Raw genomic sequence first — 20,349 nt, forward strand, 5'->3', positions numbered from 1 at the left:
TTCACCACAATTTCTTGCAAGTTGGTGAAACAATTCTTGAGTTATTATCCGAAAACTGGAAAATCCCCCTTTTTTTAATGAATAAAACCCCATAACTTGGAAACGTAAAATCTAAAATTTATAAAAAAACAAAAGGGAGCTCATGTCAATAGATAAAAACAAATTCACCAAAGTTTTATGCAAATTGGTTAGAGCGTTTTTGAGTAAATGTCACGGACAGACGGACGGACAATGGTATACCATAAAGGCATAATACGTCCCGTAAACAGGCGTATAAAAACTGCAAAATTACCTGAAAATTATCAATTTAGTGGCAGCAACCCAAAAAAAGATTAGCTCTAAATGCTTTGGTTTTTGAGATATAAGCAAAAAACTGCATTTTACCCCTATGTTCTATTTTTAGCCATGGCGGCCATGTTATTTGAAGAAACAGTAAATAAAACACAAACTTTATTCTAGATAACCTAAGCATCATTCAGCTTAAGTTTGGTTGGAATTGGTTTAGTAGTTTCAGAGGAGAAGATGTTTGAAATAGTTTACACCAGAAGGACGACGATGGACGCCAAGTGATGGCAAAAGCTCACAGTTCGAAGGAACGGTGAGCTAAAAACACATATGTAATTAAAAAGAAATTATGCAATGAAATTTATGTCGAATTTTTCAGTTCAAGCCATGATATAGTTTTTGACATGAAATGTCCCTTCATTTGAACTTAAAAAGTTGTAGAATTTAACATATATATATATAACAAGACCAATGGTTCTGTAAAAGAAGACATTTGTATGTATTGTCCATAGAATTCTATGTTAAATTAAGTCCCCCGCTGAAGGCCATCTTGGATGGTGGATGGCCAACAAAGTTACAACACTTGGTCAGCACCTGATAAGGAACATTCATGCCATGTTTCATTTCATTCCATTTAGTGGTTCTCTAAAAGAAGATATTGTATGTATTTCCCATAGGGCCCTATGTTAAACGAAGTACATGTTTTTGTCACAATAATTATTTTTAATTTGTTTATATGACATAATTTATGCCAATATGAAGGATTAATTATTTAATACGTTATTTCAAAATAGGTACCATGTAAATAAATTCAATAATAGATTTCATAAAATATTTTAAACTTAGCCAAATAATCCCATATAGTACCTCTATTTCACAGTGGTGAAGAATGTGTGTATTAAATTTACAAGTTTACCAAATAACCACATTCTGTTTGTGACCTAATTGCAGCTGCCAAGCCTTGAAAAACAAATTTAAAACAAAGTGGTAGTACAGGTTATTTTAGTGCAATCCTCATGAGTCATATTATGTGCAACTTAAGCTCTTTCAATATTTTTGGCAGACTATATTTTAAGTTATAACTGTACTTATTAGATATTTTTGATAAATATCTTAAATTTTATAATTGATATATTCAAGAAGTGATAATACTGAAATACTAGTTATAAACTATAATTAATGAAATAAACATTGATTAAACAATTTAATGTAAAATATTTACTTGTGAAATAAATAAAGATATATAATCAAACTCATCAGATTTACTTAAAAGAGTATTATTCTCTTTCAAAGTCATTTCCTGTTCAAGGAATATATTTACTCATGGTACTCATATGTAAAGTTATTAGGTACAACAATAATATTACCAAACCCAACGATGAATCTAGGGCCTGTAAGAATCCTAATAAAAACATATAATAAAATGCTTCGCTGTCGCTGAGTACAGCCTAATACGACCGCAGTGTTCAAACCCTGAACAGTTGGAGCAAATTTGGACACAATATTCAAGCTTGATACTATCTGAATTTGGATTGTGATCAATATTTTGACATAATATAGGTTTCTGGCACAAAATATATGTGGTCAAAGATCTTACAAATCTAATGTGCAATACTGTGCAATTAAAGATTTCTTCTTGAAACTTTTAAAAATTTTGAAATTTTGAAAACTTTGAAAAAAATTGGAAACCCCCCCTTCCCCCCAAACATTTTGAATCCCCCTTTTAGCATTAACCACCAAACTCAATTGCAGTCTTTCCTTTGTAGTATGGAACCTTGTAGTACAATTTTAGAGAGATCCATACCCTTAATCACAAGTTACTGTCTGGAACTAGAAAAATGCTTTTTTTTACCATAAAAGCCCATTTAGATACATGTACATCATAAAAGTATTAAAATAGAAAATGACATCATAGTCATGGCTAAAATTAAAAAAACCTTCTTCAGCAACTTTTAATAGTAATATCTAAAAATAAAATTCCTTCATCAGCATTTAAAAGTAACTTCTAAAAATAAATTGACAGCTAGGACTTTGCAACCATAAAAACCCTTTAAAATACATCATAAAAGTATTAGAATAGAAAATGACATCATAATCATGAGTTAATCTATTGTCTGGAAACTAGAAAAATGCTGGTTTTATGCCCCTTTATGGTCTGTTAAAATGAAAGTATATCAAACCAAGATGTTCATCCACCTTAAATATGTTTCTTTCATTTAATATATATGTGATGGCTGTTTTATTTGGTTTATACACTGATGAGCAAATGTTCGTTTAATTTGTGTCTGGTTTGTTTCAACCGTTCTGCCAGATTTGTATTTTTTCTCAACTTATATAAAATGGTGTCATTAGCGGGACAGTAACAACTGTGAATTCATTTATTTTCATGGGTACCAATTTTCGTGGATTTCGGAAAACTTGCCTTTTCGTGGATATGTGATTTCGTGGTTTCTGCAGACATCCTGATCATGCTGATAGAAAATTTGTAATTCAATGAATATTCAAATTCGTGGTTCAACTGTATCCACGAAAACCATGAAAATTGGTGCATGTTTTCCAACAAATTTTAATGAATCCACAGTAATTACCTTTCTAGAGCACATTAAGGAGAGGGATTTGTATAAGTGACTTATCACTTGTTTTCCAATCCATGTATAATAATTGTATTGATGTACGTATTTATTTATTTCTAAATAAAATATTGTTCTTACTAGAGCACTTTCAATCACCCTTTGGGTTATTTGGGGTAGGTATGGCTAACTTTTTAGATTTTTATGCAGTAATTGTGAACACAGGATCCTGTAAGACAGTTTAACAAGTCCTATCACCTGTTCGTATAGTTTATAAGATATCTTATATAATTTTCTTTATTAGATATCTTATAAATTATATGAAATATCTTATAAACTAATAGAGATATCTTATATAATATCTAAGATATCTTATATAATATATAAGATATCTTTTATAATATATAAGATATCTAATAAACATTAAATTATATAAGATATCTTATATATTAAATGAGATATCTTATACAATACATAAGAAATCTTATTAATTATATATATGAGATATCTTGAAATTTGAATATTAAAATAGTAAAACGGCTAGCCATAGACCTACTTTAAAAAAAATAGTTCCGAGTTGGATTAAGATACATCTTAAAACATTGACTAGAACGACCAGGTTAAGGATATGACCATATGGCGTGGCTTTAATGACTGAGCCAAGTTCAGGGGATAAAAAAAGGGGGAGGGTAATTAATTTGATTCCAAATGGCTTCCAATGTACTGTATAAACAAGCAATAATATTTCTATTGAATTTATTTCTTCAAAACGTCTTGAACAAATTGATTCTTTGTGGATTTTTTTTATTACTTTTAGGGGATTTAATGATTTTAAAATGGAACTGCCAACTTTGATAGTAAACAGATTGCATGCAGATTCCAGTTACCTTTACTCAGCAATACTAGTTGGAAGTACAGAGACAGCAAATTTAATTACAGAAAGGAGAAGAACTTAACATGTATCCTTTATATCTGATTTTTATTAAGCCTAAATTAATATATTGTTTGTTTCCCCAATCCCGACACCGCCAAGCCAGGTGTGGGTAGGTAGGTAGGGAAATAATTTTATTTTTTCCAAAAAGCTGGAACAATATCGGTCGATCTGGCAAGCCAGAAAATTAGAACTGAATAAAATAATATTTGACTTAGTTTTGACAATAAAATTTTATGAGTCGGACCCGTTTTTGCAGGGTCGGTAGGGATTGGCGAAACAGACAATATTTTATTTTAGGCCTTATAATATTTGAAATTGAACAGCGAGCATCGTTAAGCCATGGTGAACAATGTATTTCACAAAGGGAAAGCTGGAATTGAGTTTGGGGGTAATTGCCCAAAACAATTATTGAATTAAGACAATGAAATGCTTAAGGGTATTAGTAAACATGAGGAGGAGGGGGTGGGGGTGGGAACCATTTTGATTGGTAATAAATTTAACAATCTAAGCAGCCATTAAAAATGGCCAACAAATTTGCTAGTAGTAAGTACTAGTATCTAATTTTGATGGGAGTTTAAGGATCTGACATTAAAATAAATACAAGTCAATTTTTTTTAATGGGAACTTGACAGCCATTTAAATAAGCTATTAAACACAGTGATAGGGAAGGACGTCCGCCTTGCGCCAATTGCCCTTTTCGACCAGAAATGGCGCATAGAGTGACAAATGTAAGCGCCCATGTGGTGCACGATATTTTCTACTCCGTTTTGAAACATTTGATATCGTAAAATGGATTTCCGATTGTGTTTCGTGTCGCCATGTGTATGTACAAAACTGGGTAGTGTTACCGCACCGCCTATATATATTTTTGGGACGTCTCGGGTGTGAACATATTTTGGATTATATCTTTTGATAAGTACAATGTAATAGAATTTCCACAATTTTGAATATATGTGCATGCTCTTTTAGTTCAAAGTAGTGACATTTAAAGTGTTTTATTAACTTTTAAGAGTCAACAAAAAAAGAAGGTCATAGATTTATAAAAAGTATTAATAAGAAGATGTGGTATGCTTGCCAATGAGACAACTCTCCACAAGAGACCAAATGACACAAAAATATGCATATACATATCATAAAATTGTGTAGGACATGAGTCATATTTTGTATCATTTTAAAACATTATTTGTTTTATAAAATAGTACTTCTGAAAAAGTAATTTTGCTATAAAATTAGAGATCTGTGGTGTGACTGACAATATGACATTTATATATCCACAAATGGTAAAATAATATATCTTTATATATACATGTATAGTATATACCATACCCACCAAAAGTATGATATAAAACATGGGCAAGACCCATTATGTTATAGTACAATGATTATGAAAAACAAATATTAAACAAAAAAGAAAGGACAACCTCTTTATTTCTAGGGACAGTCACTTATTATAATGATGATAATTTAGTACTGACATGAGGTTTAATGTATTGTACAGTTATATATCAGCTGCTGAACCAGGGTGGTGGTGGTGGCAATTAAGTCAACATTAGGAGTAAGACTTATAAAACTTCTATGCAATAAGTTATGTAGCTCTAAAGCTCAGAAAGGGGGAGCCCCCTTTCCTAAATCCACCTCTGAATATTAAATTTCTAGAAGGATTTGACACTCTTAGAAATTGACCCTGCAAGTGACACATTAATACAAATCTTTTCAAAAAGTGTTATTTTCATTTGATAATTTCAGAATTGACAACAAATGTAACTAACTAACTTTATATCTGTACAATGTTAACTTATTCTTTTATATGCTAGATTCTTTTACTTTTATTTTTGCAGAATTTGCCATCAACAATTTCAACTTTAAGGACAGAGAGTTCAATGGGACACTGAACGAAAAGATACACACATATAACAGGACTACCTATTATAGATGACAGAGAACAAATATTATTTTATTAAATCACAGAAAATGCCATAAATGGAAAGATTTTCTAAAGACATTCTCCTTACTCATCCATCCAATTCCATCTGATGGTCAATTCTCCATCAAGTTTCCATGCATTTTACATGTAATGGAAATATTCCATTGGTTTTCCATCTGATAGCAAAATTACCATCAGTTTTCCATCAGATGGCAAAAATACCATCAATTATCCATCAAATGGCAAAATCAGTTACCCATCAGATGGAAATTATGCCATCAATTTTCCATCATCATGAACACAAATTCCATCAAACCTTTTCCATCAACCATTTTCCAGCATTGATGGAAAGTTGTTCCAATAATCCATCAACATGATGGAATGTGATGGCATTTTTTCCATCACAAAATTCCATCATCTTTGATGGAAAATCTAGGGAAGGGTAATAAAATAAATGTCTTTTTGGCATAAGAACAATTAGATAAAAAACAAAGAAAGTGGCAAGCTACATATAGTCAAAACGAATATGTGTGTCATTTATCAACAGAAATGGAAAAAAAATACTCTTTAAAAACTAAAATAATACTTAAATGTTTTTGTTTCATTTTATTTACATAAAATTATGTGGTCATTAGTTGTCTTTTATTAGAACTTTTGGTTTCCAATGCTTTTCAACTATATGATTGATTTGGCCTCTGATCAGTCATATGGAGACGAAATCCATGTTTATCCTACTAAAAATGTTCTAGTTTACACACTTATACTCGCCCTGGACACATGAACTTGTGTGTACGCGGAACGCTTCCTGATAACACTAGCCGAGTCTTGTTATCATCAATATTATCCTTCAGCTATCAACATGATCAAAAAGAAGCTGAAAACATGCTATGCTTCTATTCAATATTTTTACCAGAAATTTACTTTCGTTATAATTCATTCATTGTCATAAGGGGGAGGGGGGCTAGGGTGAAAAATTTTGTCCTGAATTTTTTTTTAGTTCAGTTGTAATCTCTGTCCTGCCTTTTTATTTTTCACTTTATTCGGTCCTGGATTTTTTTTTTAGTTTATCCTGACTTTATTTTGCATAAATTGTCATCCTGCCTTTTTTTTTTGCAAAGTGTCTCTTCCTGCCTTTTTTTTACTCAAAACTCCTGTCCTGCCTATTTTTTTCAAATTCATCCTAGACTCCCCCCCCTTATAAAAATCAAACAGTAGCTCCCTAAATCTCGTGCAATACGAAAATAATTGATTACCTGACTTACGCTACTTGGATAAAAGCAGAGAAGATCGAAACCGGTTTACATCTTTGAGCAACGGACAATTCCAACAGGCACCCAGATCAATTATTTGACGCGAATGCTCTATTTTTGGAACACAAGCAGATTTCCAATTTAAATTATAAATACTACAAAAATAGATTTACTCGACGATAATGGATAGACAAGGGTTAATAACGCACATAAAAATGACTAGAAGGGTTGAGAACGCATAGTTTTGACATGTAATTAGGTTTTCCTTTGCATGAATTGGGTTTTTGTATCCTCTAATCATCAGTTGCATTGGGTTTTCAATTGTTTTTATTGCATGATCACGAAAATATGCAGCTTATCTGGAGCTCTGCTTGTATTACAATTTCATGAAGATCCATACACTTACCATGCTTACACACAAGTTATTGTCTGGAAACTAGAAAAATGTGTTTTTTGGCCCCAAATTCCTAAAATATTTAGGCAATTACACCCATCATCAATCCCAGCCTTCCCTTTGTGGTATGGTACCTTGCAGTACAATTTCAGAGAGATCCATACACTTACACACAAGTTATTGTCCTGAAACTAGAAAAATGCTTGTTTTTTGCCCCTTTTTTGCCCCTTTTTTTATAAAATTTTGAGGCTATTACCCCCAAAATCAATCCAAGCCTTCCCTTGGTGGTATGGTACCTTGCAGTACAATTTCAGAGAGATCCATACACTTGAACACAAGTTATTCATGTTATTGTCTGGAAACTAGAAAAATGCTTGTTTTTTGGCCCCTAATTCCTAAAATTTTGAGGCAATTACCCCAAAAATCAATCCTATCATTCCTTTTGTGATATGGAACCTTGTGGTACAATGTCAGAGAGATACACTAACACACACATTTTTGTCTGGAAGTTACAAAAATGCTTATTTTTGGCCCCTAATTCCTTAACTGTTGGTACTGGGGGAGCATAACCCCTAAAATCAATCCCAACCTTCCTTTTGTGGTATTGAACATTATGGTAAAATATCATAGAGATCCATTCCCTTAAACTAAAGTTATTGTGCGAAAACCAATGTGTCTTTAGACGACGCAAACGTCATAGATCGTATAAAAATGAATTTCAACAAAGATATAAAGAAATATATGACAATAAGATATTAGGGCGGGTGTCAATCAAATGTCGTGAAATGAAGATTTTTGATGATCCAGGAATATTTTTTAGGTCAACAGAACCATCCTGATAAAATCTTATGTGCTTTCAAGTTTCTTGTTTATCATGTTGATATCTTATTACTGTTTGGAAGATATGCTCCAAAAACATGTCCTAACTGTCAGAAATGTGACCATTTAAGTGTTACATTATAAAATTGTTTAAAAACAATAATAAATGAATTCTAAAAAGATATTTTTTATTTAATTAAACAACCAAATATCTTTGATATCATGGATTATTTTACATGATAAGATGTAAATTAATTCTAAATATATATATATATAATATATGCTAGCTTTATAGCTAGGTATGGAATACGTAAATTCTAAAACTTCAAATTCTTAATTCCAGGTTAATGGTGTTTTTTTAAAAAGAGCAAAAAATGGTTTTTTATATATAAAATTGAGAATGGAAGTGGGGAATATGTCAAAGAGACAACCCGACCAAATAGCAGATATTGGCCAAAGGCCACCAATGGGTCTTCAATGCAGCTAGAAAATCTCAAGATCTCAAACCCCCCCCCCCTCCCTTTACCTCTAGCCAATGTAAAAAAAAACAAACACACAGCAATATGCACAGTAAAACTCAGTTTAAAAGAAGTCTGAGTCATATACTCACGGTCTCAATAGGGCAACATTTACAACCAAAATATATTTATAACATACATACATGTAACAATGCATAAACTTAATAAGTTGAGGCACTCAAATATGTCAGGAGTACCCCTCTATAAATTGTCATTAGAAGAAACCTAAATTCAATGTCTTTTCAATAAGTTCTGATGCCATAGAGAAGAAAACATAAATGAGTGGGATGTGAAATAAATTTGAACAGAAATTTTAAGTAATAAATGTTCAAAAGAGTGTGACTTTGTTTTAAAGACACTTTTTAAGATTATATAATATCAAAGTACATGGTTCATTAGTTATCTTTTGTATATAACATAAATTCATATAAATTGTATAACTATAAAATGTCTTTATTAGAATGGGAGGAAATTTACTGATACAAAGTTTAAAACACAGCTTACACCAGAGTATGTAACTTGGTTAATTGTTATCGTTGCTTAGATATAGAAGTGCTCCATTTACCATATCTTTATTTTCATGTTAAATTCTGCATATATTTAAAATTTTTCATTAAAATAGCAATTTAAAGCATGTGCAATTGTCACACTCCACATGCATCCATAAAGCTTTGTAGGTCAAAGTGTATGTTGACCCTGGATATTGACCCTTAATAAGCTTTCAGATGATACCATGCAAAAGAAAACCATCCTGATATATATGTATTTTCTTACTTCTTTCAAGTTAACCAAAATTATTTTCAATATTCTTTATTCACATTTGCAGGCTATTTTCACATTTAATCAATGGCTATTATTTATTTGTAATGCTTTTAACCAATCAGAAGACAGTAAATACACCAAATTTATTTATTATATGATAAAATTGAGAATGGAAATTGGGAATGTGTCAAAGAGACAACAACCGGACCAGGAGGGCAGAAAACAGCCCAAGGCTGGATCCCACCTCTGGGTGAGAGATTTTCTTGCCATGTTGAAAACCCATTGGTTGCCTTGGGCTGTTTTCTGCTCTTTTGTATCTTATCATCCTATCTAATTTTTTTGCTTAAATTTTTCATCAATGATTATTTTTGCTTTTTGCCTCTGGCCTTTGTTAGTCTTGTATCATTTTAATTTTAGTTTCTTGTGTATAATTTGGAGTTTAGTATGACGTCCATTATCACTGAACTAGTATACATATTTGTTTAGGGGCCAGCTGAAGGACGCCTACGGGTGCGGGAGTTTCTTGCTGCATTGAAGACCCATCAGTCAGGGGACTTACTTAAATGAGTGATTTTCTAAATCACTGATTCAAGTAACATTATGTCCATAAAGGTTGGAAGTAAGAGTTGTCTTTCTTTAATAATCACCTATTTAAGTAGTACAAATTAATCACTAGACTAAGTGATTTAATTTTATTGTAGCTTTAAATATAGAATACTAATGATCTAGGGACTAATTATGTTGCTAAAATTATCAGAACCAACATCTGTGTTGATAGGATGACCAGGTCATGTCAGGTGATGACCTTGTACTAAATCTAGGATAATGACATAAAAATCACTTGTTTAAGTATCATACCTCAATTTCCTTCCAAAAAATCACTTCTTTAAGTATCATTATTTTAATAACCCCCACTAATTTCAACACCCCCAAACAGTGAAATTTTGATCACAAACAGTAGAATTTTATTACATAATCTATAAGATGAAACCTTGAATTTTACAGGAAAAATAATCACACTGCTGGGAAAAATCTGTTGAGAAAGTATCAGTTCATTATGTAAAGCCATTTTTATAGCATTTTTTCAACTAAAACAGAATTTGCAGCTAAATGATTGCATCAAAGGCATAAACCTTGCTGCTTAAAAGAAGCAAAAAGTTCATTTTTTTTAATTTTACTAATGAAAAGATATTATCTAAACCTATGTGTTTAAAATTTTGGTAAAACTACAAAATCACAATTTGTGACAAAACTTTGAATTTGCTACTTAAATAAGTGATTTAAAAATCACTTATTTCAATAAGTCCCCTGACTGCCCATTGGTGGCCTTCGGCTGTTGTCTGCTCTATGGTCGGGTTGTTGTCTCTTTGACACATTCCCCATTTCCATTCTCAATTTTATTAATGATAAAAATGTCATTTAAATGTTCTTTGAGTCTCATATTTTCTTCAAAAGCAAATAAATGCATTTTACCCCTATGTTCCATTTTAGCCATAGTGGCTATGTTTCTTGATGTACAAGGAAATAAAATATAAAATTTATACTAGATACTCTGAAACTTATTCAGCCCAAGATTGGCTGAAATTGATTCAGCAGTTTCAAAGGAGAAGATTTTTTAAAGTAAGCAAACTACATGAACAAATTGTGAGAATTGTCTTTCAGGGATAATAACTCCTACCTGATGCCTACAGGGGTCAATAGTCAATTTTGGTCATATTAACTTATTTGTAGATCTTACTTTGCTGAACATTTTTGCTGTTTACAGTTTATCTTTATCTATAATAATATTCAAGATAATAACCGAAAACTGCAAAATTTCCTTTAAATCATAAATTCAGGATAATAACCTAATAAAATGTTAAGTAGAGTACAGAAACTAATAAAATGCTCCGCTGGGCGCAGCTTGATACGACCGCAGAGGTCGAACCCTGAACAGTTGGGGCAAGTATGGACACAACATTCAAGCTTGATACAGCACTGAATTTGGATTGTAATTAAATATTTGACACAGCATAGGTTTCTGACACAGAATGAATGTGGTCTAAGAACTTAAAATTTTTTTATTTTATCTATTCAAACCATATCATTAGTATTTGCTTTATATAAATCAGAAATAACCAATTTAAAATGGAAAATTTTAAGAAAAAAAAGAAAAAAAAAATCCACCCGCCCTCCACCCGAATTTTTTGAACACCTTATGAAACATCACCCCAAAACTGAATCCCAGCCTTCCCTTTGTGGTATGGTACCTTGCAGTACAATTTCAGAAAGATCCATACACTAGAACATAAGTTATTGTCTGGAAACTAGAAAAATGCTTGTTTTTTGGCCCCTTTTTGGCCCAATTTCCTAAACGTTTAGGGCAATTACCCTCAAACTCAAACCCAGCCTTCCCTTTGTGATATGGAACCTTGTAGTACAATTTCATAAAGATCCATACACTTACACACACAAGTTATTGTCCTGAAACTAGAAAAATGCTTGTTTTTTTGCCCCTTTTTGGCCCCTAATTCTTAACATTTTGAGGCAATTACCCCCAAAATCAATCCCAGCATTCCCTTTGTGATATGGAACCTTGTGTTTGAATGTCAGAGAGATCCATACACTAACACACAAGTTATTGTCTGGAAGATACAAAAATGCTGATTTTTTTGCCCCTTTTTGGCCCCTTATCCCTTTACTGTTGGTACCGTAACCCCCAAAATCAATCCACACCTTCCTTTTGTGGTATTGAACCTTATGGTAAAATTTCATAGAGATCCATTCACTTAAACTAAAGTTCAGAGTGTGAAAACCAATGTGTCTTCAGACGAGGACGACGACAACATCATACCAATATACGACCGCAAATTTTTTTTGCGGCATATAAAAACTGCATTTGGCCCTTACGTTCTATGGCCATGTTTGTCAATGGATCAAAACTTCGGATAACGTTTATAAACTAGATATCCTAAGGAACATTCAGTTAAAGTTTGAAGGTATTTGGACCAGTAGTTTCAGAGGAGAAGATTCTTGAAATAGTTTACGTAGTCGACAACGACAACGGACGCCAAAGTGATGGCATATGCTCACATGAGGCCCTTTGGGCCTCAATGAGCTACTAATGCATATTTTTGTTCAGGGAGGAGTATCTGATCATTTATCGTAATAAAAAAAATTAAATATTGCCCGTCCTGTTTTTTTGTGTGAAAAGCTCAAAATGTCGGTTTTTGATGTTTTTTAGAGAAAATTTTATTTGAACTCTTCTTAATAAATAGTGTACATGCAAGTGACAATAAAAAAAATAAAACTGAATAAGACATGTATAAATAATCATGATAATTGTGGGTCCATTCATAAATAATTAATTTTAATTCAAAAGTTCATAAAAAAGTTCTCAAAAACAAGTTTATTTTTTCGGGGGGTTAAAATAAAACCATTGCCATGGCAACAAAAAGCTAAATAAATGGAGAATGTGTTCATGCCCCCCGCTTCCATACAACATTATAAAGGGACATAACTCAAGAACAATAAAAGTGATGCTACACAAATTTGTACTTGATCTGAGTTTTAAGGTAATAAGTATTGTGTATCGGCAGGGGCTATCTTAAGTTACAGAACGGAAACTAAAAATTTTGCAATTTTTCGATTTACAAAGGGGCATAACTCGATAATGATTAAAGTGACGCTACCAAAATTTAACTTGATCTGTGTTTTGTGGTTAAAAGCATTGTGTATAAGTTTCATAACATTTGGTTGAGGCAACTTAAGTTAGAAAACGGAAACTAAAAATTTTGTAATTTTTCCACTTAAAAAGGTGCATAACTCTAGAACGGTTAAGAGTCACCCTACCAAAATTCAAACTTGATCTGTATTTGGTGATAATAAGCATTGTGTATAAGTTTCATAACATTTGGTTGAGGCAAACTTGAGTTAGACAACGGAAACTAAAATATTTTTTTTCCATTTATAAAGGGGCATAACTCTAGAATGGTTAAAGTGACATCACCAAAATTCAAACTTAATCTGTGTTTTGTGGTAAATAGCATTGTGTATAAGTTTCATAACATTTAGTTGAGGCAAACTCAAGTTAGAGAATGGAAACCAATTTTGGGACGTACGGACGTACAGGTACGTACAAGGGTACAACTTAATGCCCCCTCCACTATGGCGGGGGCATAAAAATATCCCATTTCCAGTGCCACCACTTTTTGTAAAAACTTGAGAACTTAAGCATAAAATTGATGCAACCAAAATGGGGGGGGGGGGGGGGGGGGGGGGGGGGTGGATTTGGTTATTTTTCTAAAAATATTCTGATCCCCAAATTTGATGAAATGAAAACAAATCCCCCCCTTTTTTTGAAGGCGCTTTCAAAATCCATAAATCCTGCAAAGTCTCTAAAAATTTGGGATTTTATCAATACACCTTATCGCTATTTATCTGCCGTTACTGGACATCACAAAGGTTCCCGTAAAATTTTGATGTCATATACAAAATATCTGACTCCCCAATGGAAAAGTGATTGTTGTACGACGTCAATAGTTCAAGTGGGGCAGATTCTCTGGTCAACCGAGACAGATTTCCAAATAGCGATAAGTTGAATTCTATACTGAAAACCCCAGGAAGGAAATATCAGATGGGTGGTATGGCATAATCTGTTTTAGTTTCTTTTACTGACTTAATATAAGGAAGAGTAGTTCAAATATCTTGCCATCAACGATTCTCTTAAATGGATTTTTGTCCAACTATCGGGGTGTCAGATAAACTCCATTTATTGCTTTTTGTCCGTCATTGGGTATTACCATGATTACTGATCATCAAAAAAGTTACTGTGAAATTTTGACGTCAAAATAGAAAATATCTGACCTCACAATGGAGTGATTGTCGTATGATGTCAATAGTTGAGGCATAGATTCTTGCCAAGAATCTTGGGTCAAGCGGCGTAAATTTCCAAAATAGATAAGCATAATGATCATAAGGTATATTTATGATAATCATATGGGGTGTCAGATTTAATTGGATGTCAGACCAATGGGACGAGGACTAGTGAGGTGTCTGACTTTTAGTACGGTACCTGAAGGTCGTAAGGAAGGGGTCAGATCTATGATCTGACAGTCCCATAATCCTACAGTCCTGTAGTCCGACAGTCCTATAATCCTACAGCCCGATAGTCCGACAATCCTATAATCCAACAGCTCGATAGTCCAACAGGTGGTCACTTGTCGCTGAAATGTATGCCTATATAGACATGGAACATTTGTAAATTAATATACTTTTCAAACAGAAAATTAATCAAATCAGTCATTATGACGTCTTGTACAGGGCCCCACTGATCCCATACGAACATGATGAACTTTTGCATCCTACACGTTTGCACGAAAAAGTTTGTTCGCACCCTACAAGTTTGGTTTTGTTTATTTAAGAAACAATGAAAAATATAAATAAAAACTAGAAGCTCTCAAGAGCCTGTGTCGCTCACCTGACTCTTCTTTGGTTTTAGAAATCATGTAAAGATAGATCAAAATCATAACAGATACCCAAATAATGATTGAGGCCAAATTCAGTTTAATATTGGTCCCATTATTTAATCAAATATCATGGTGGCCATCTTGAACAGTAAATCGGCAACAAAGTAGCAACAATTGGTCAGCACCTCATAAGGAACATTCATGCCATGTTTGATTTCATTCCATTCAGTGGTACTCTAAAAGAAGACATTTGTATGTATTTTGTATAGGGTCCTATGTTAAACTAAGTCCCCCGCTGGCGGCAATCTTGGATGATGGATCGGCTGCAAAGTAACAACACTTGGTCAGCACCTCATAAGAAACATTCATGCCATGTTTGGTTCCATTCCATTCAGTGGTTTTCTAAAAGAAGACATTTGTTTGTATTTCCCATAGGATCTTATGTTAAAATAAGTCCCCTGCTGTCGGCCATCTTGGATGATGGACCGACTGCAAAGTAATAACACTTGGTCAGCACCTCATAAGGAACATTCATGCTATGTTTGGTTTCATTCCATTCAGCGGTTCTCTAAAAGAAGACATTTGTATGTATTTCCCATAAGGTCCTATGTTAAACTAAGTCCCCCGCTGGTGGCCATCTTGGATGATGGATTGGCTGCAAAGAAACAACACTTGGTCAACACCTCATAAGGAACATTTATGCCATGTTTGATTTCATTCCATTCAGTGGTTCTCTAAAAGAAGACATTTGTATGTATTTCCCATAAGGTCCTATGTTAATCTAAGTCCCCCGCCTTCGGCCATCTTGGATGATGGATTGACTGCAAAGTAACAAAACTTGGTCAACATCTCATAATGAACATTCATGCCATGTTTGGTTCCATTCCATTCAGTGGTTCTCTAAAAGAAGACATTTGTATGTATTTCCCATTGGGTCCTATGTTAAACTAAGTACCCCCCTGGCAGCCATCTTGGATGATGAACCAACTGCAAAGTAACAACATTTGGTCAGCATCTCATAAGGAACATTCATGCCATGTTTAGTTTCATTCCATTCGGCGGTTTTCTAAAAGAAGACATTTGTATGTATTTCCCATAGGGTCCTATGTTAAACTAAGTCAACACTGGTGGCCATCTTGGATGATGGACCAGCTGCAAAGCAACAACTCTTGGTCAGTACCTCATAAGGAACATTCATGACATGTTTTGTTTCATTCCATTCAGTGGTTCTCTAAAAGAAGACATTTGTATGTATTTCCCTTAGGGTCCTATGTTAAACTAAGTCCTCAACTGGCGGCCATCTTGGATGATGGAACTTCTGCAAAGTAACAACACTTGGTCAGCACCTCATAAGGAACATTCATACCATGTTTTGTTTCATTCCATTCAGTGGTTCTCTAAAAGAAGACAATTGTATGTATTTCCCATAGGGTCCAATGTTAAACTAAGTCCTCCGCTGGTGGCCATCTTGGATGATGGACTGACTGCAAAGTAACAAAACTTGGTCAGAGCACCTCATAAGGAACATTCATGCCATGTTTGGTTTCATTTCATTCAATGGTTCTCTAACAGAAGACATTTGTATGTATTTCCCATAGGGTCCTATGTTAAACTAAGTCCCCCGCTGGCGGTCATCTTGGATGATGGATCGGTTACAAAGTAACAACACTTGGTCAACACCTCATAAGGAACATTCATGCCATGTTTGATTTCATTCCATTCAGTGGTTCTCTAGAGGAAGTTCAAAATGTAATAAAATGCTCCACTGGGCGCAGCTTGATAAAACCGCAGAGGTCGAACCCTGAACAGTTGGGGCAAGTATGGACACAACATTCAAGCTTGATACAGCACTGAATTTGGATTGTGATTAAATATTTGACACAGCATAGGTTTCTGACACAGAATGAATGTGGTCTAAGAACTTAAATTTTTTTTAATTTACCTATTCAAACCATATCATTATTATTTGCTTTTATATATAAATCAGAAATAACCAATTTAAAATGGAAAATTTTAAAGAAAAAAAAAAGGAAAAAAATATCCCTCCCCAAAATTTTTTGAACCCCCTTATGATTCATCAACCCCAAACTCAATCCCAGCCTTCCCTTTGTGGTATGGTACCTTGCAGTACAATTTCAGAGAGATCCATACACTTGAACACAAGTTATTGTCTTGAAACTAGAAAAATGTTTGTTTTTAGGGCCCTTTTTGGCCCCAAATTCCTAAACGTTTAAGGCAATTATCCCCAAACTCAAACCCAGCTTTCCCTTTGTGATATGGAACCTTGTAGTACAATTTCAGAGAGATTCATACACTTACACACAAGTTATTGTCCTGAAACTAGAACGGTTGTATAAAAATGCTTGATTTTTGCCCCTTTTTGGCCCCTAATTCCTACAATTTTGAGGCAATTACCCCCAAAATCAATCCCAGTCTTCCCTTTGTGGTATGGTACCTTGCAGTACAATTTCAGAGATCCATACAATCGAACACAAGTTATTGTCTGGAAACTAGAAAAATGCTTATTTTTGGCCCCTTTTTGGCCCCTTATTCCTAAACGTTTTGGGCAATTACCCCCAAACTCAAACCCAGCTTTCCCTTTGTGATATGGAACCTTGTAGTACAATTTCATAAAGATCAATACACTTACACACAAGTTATTGTCATAAAACTAGAAAAATGCTTGTTTATTGCCCCTTTTTGGCCCCTAATTCCTAAAATTTTGAAGCAATTACCCCCCAAAATCAATCCCAGCATTCCCTTTGTGATGTGGAACCTTGTGGTACAATGTCAGAGAGATCCATACACTAACACACAAGTTATGTATGGAAGTTACAAAAATGCTTATTTTTGGCCCCTTTTTGGCCCCTAATTCCTTAACTGTTGGTACCATAACCCCCAAAATCAACCCCATCCTTCCTTTTGTGGTATTGAACCTTATGGTAAAATTTCATAGAGATCAATTCACTTAAACTAAAGTTAGAGTGCAAAAACTAATGTGTCTTCGGAAGACGACGACGACAACGACGACGCCAACGTCATACCAATATACGACCGCAAAATTTTTTTTGCGGTTGTATAAAAGTTAACAACAAAGACGACAGATGACGACGCACGACAAGTAATGAGAAAAGCTCACTTGGCCCAAAGGGCCAGGTGATCTAATAAAATATTTATAACAATACACTAACCAAAACTCGATTTTTGTCATTGTTTCATAATAAATTGACATTCTGAACGTTTTTGTGTTGAATAAATCTTTAATCATGTTTTGGTTAAAGAATTGCTATTATTAAATTTCATCAATCCCTCTCCTTTTCCCCCCTAAAAGTCAAAAGTTAGCTCCCTAATTGTTCAAACAATATAGGATTTAATTTGTATACATTACAACATATTCAACTTTTTAAAATTTTAAACATGCTCCCATTTCGGCAGTATTTTAATAAGCTTATATGAAGACTAGATTTATATCTTTTGCAACAACACGGCTTTGTGTCACACCATCGGACTGTCGAATTAACGGACTGTCGTATTATCGAACTGTCGGAATTTCTGCCTGGCAGACTACTGGAACATGTGGAGTGGACTGTCGGAATTTTGGGGTGTCAGATTCTATAGCTACGCTCCGGTATGGAAAATAGTAGCACTTTTTAGAATTTTCTCATCATCATCATCATACTTATCTTTCTCATACACCTTATCGCTATTTGTCCGCCATTACTGGACATCACAAAAGTTCCCGTAAAATTTTGACGTCATAATAGAAAATATCTGACGCCACAGTGGAAAAGTGATTGTTGTATGACGTCAAAAGTTCAAGCGTGACAGATTCTCTGGTCACGCGGGAATAGCGATAAGGTGTATTGCAGGGACTTTCTATATATGTTAGTATATATAGACTGTCCCTGCTCATTGACTCAGAACCTTAATTGTGCCATTTTGACAAGAAACCAACTTTACTATTAAACCGTGTGCCTTATTTTGCTAAATACTAAGCTATGCATCTGGGGGAATACTTTGCTTACATGATTAAATCAGTTTTTAGTGATTCTTTTAGTGCGTCTGAGAACTCTGACGGTATGACGGGAAAGAACAAAAAAATCCGTAATTGAGATCTTTTTGACCCGTCATCGCCTATCGAGAATTATTTCGTGTTTACTATTGACACAACAACCCAACGTGACATTTAAACGTCAACTGACAGACTACGCTATCGGGACTTATCAATTTGTAATGTGACATGGATGCTTGTAATGTTTTGTCTTTTGATATTGCTTCAAATGTGTACATGCATTAGGGGCTATATTTCATCAGAGACATGTGTATATATGTCTCTGATTTCATGTATTTATATGTATGATTAAAAAATACTTACATTGTAATATAATGAACGTTTGGTGTGATCAAATAAATATCCAAATTACTATTCTAGCAAAACAGTAATTGTAATTGAATGATAAAATACACTAGTCTAGTGTAGCTTAGTATAAACACAAACAGATTCTGGAAAACCCCATGAAAATGAGGCCCCTCATGGGGGTATCCAAGTAATCACTAATTATTTTTTTAAACAAGATAATCAAACAATCAAAAATACCTTCCTAGATCATTAAATAATCATGAAATATTTGGTCTGGTAATTCAATAATCACTATAAAACAGCCACGTAATCACATAATCCAAAACCCCACGAGGAGGCTCAAAAATGTGTGTGTGTGTGTGTGTGTGTGTGTGTGAAGAGAAGGGGGGGGGGGGGGTAGGAGGGGTCCTGATACCGAAATCCCGGGCTTAAAAACATGGAATCCTTAGGTCCCGAATTTAAAAAAAAACTCAAGTTTAATCCGACATCCCGAAATTCGAAAAAAGAATTCCCGGATCCCGAAAGGATCAATCCCGAAATCCCGAGCTTAAAAACACCCGATCACGGAGTCCTGATAAAGGTCCAATCCCCCCCCCCCCCCCCCCCCCCCCCCCCCCCCCCCCCTTTGAAGAGCTCAGCTATGTAATACTGTAGGATTTGATAACAGAAAATAAGTTTTATAATGCATGAATAAAGAGCCTATGGCTTCAAAAGTGATACTTGTCGATTTTAACAGATTGGAAGAGGGTGTCTTCGCAATCCGGATCTCTTTGAGTTATCATAAGTTTTTTGTTTTGTTTTGTTATTTGTTTATTATTATTATTATTAAAACAAAGAATTGTAAAAGAAAAGGGGGTTTTCTTAATTTATTCATCTTTATCTTGTTTTTTTTTTTTTTTTTTTTTTTTTTTTTTTTTTTCTGTTTCTGTTTTTATTTTGTTTTTATTTTTATCAATAATTTTTTGTTGTTGTTTGGGGACGTCAGTTTTCTCATATCTGAACAAAACAAAGAAACCCAGAATATTTTGATTCTGAAAATAAAAAGAAGGCTGCAGTGGCGGGTCCAGAGTAGGGTACGAGGGTTGG

General features: G+C 33.9%; 2 long non-coding RNA genes across 5 annotated transcripts in view; one reads left to right on the top strand and one right to left on the bottom strand.

Annotated features, from left to right (window-relative positions):
- The window catches only part of LOC127721793 (uncharacterized), an 89,624-nt gene extending 70,076 nt beyond the window's left edge, over positions 1-19,548 (bottom strand). For all 4 annotated transcript variants that reach the window (XR_007991468.1, XR_007991467.1, XR_007991469.1 and 1 more), the window contains exon 1: positions 19,279-19,548. This is a non-coding gene — a long non-coding RNA (uncharacterized LOC127721793). The remainder of the gene's footprint in view (positions 1-19,278) is intronic.
- On the top strand, positions 3,657-6,347 carry LOC127721796 (uncharacterized). The gene is made up of 2 exons (XR_007991473.1): positions 3,657-3,814; positions 5,628-6,347. It is a non-coding gene; the product is annotated as an uncharacterized LOC127721796 (long non-coding RNA).
- Positions 19,549-20,349: the final 801 nt, after the last annotated feature.

The sequence above is a fragment of the Mytilus californianus genome, unplaced genomic scaffold, assembly GCF_021869535.1.
Source record: "Mytilus californianus isolate M0D057914Y unplaced genomic scaffold, xbMytCali1.0.p SCAF_12, whole genome shotgun sequence".
NCBI classification, from domain to species: Eukaryota; Metazoa; Mollusca; class Bivalvia; order Mytilida; family Mytilidae; genus Mytilus; species Mytilus californianus.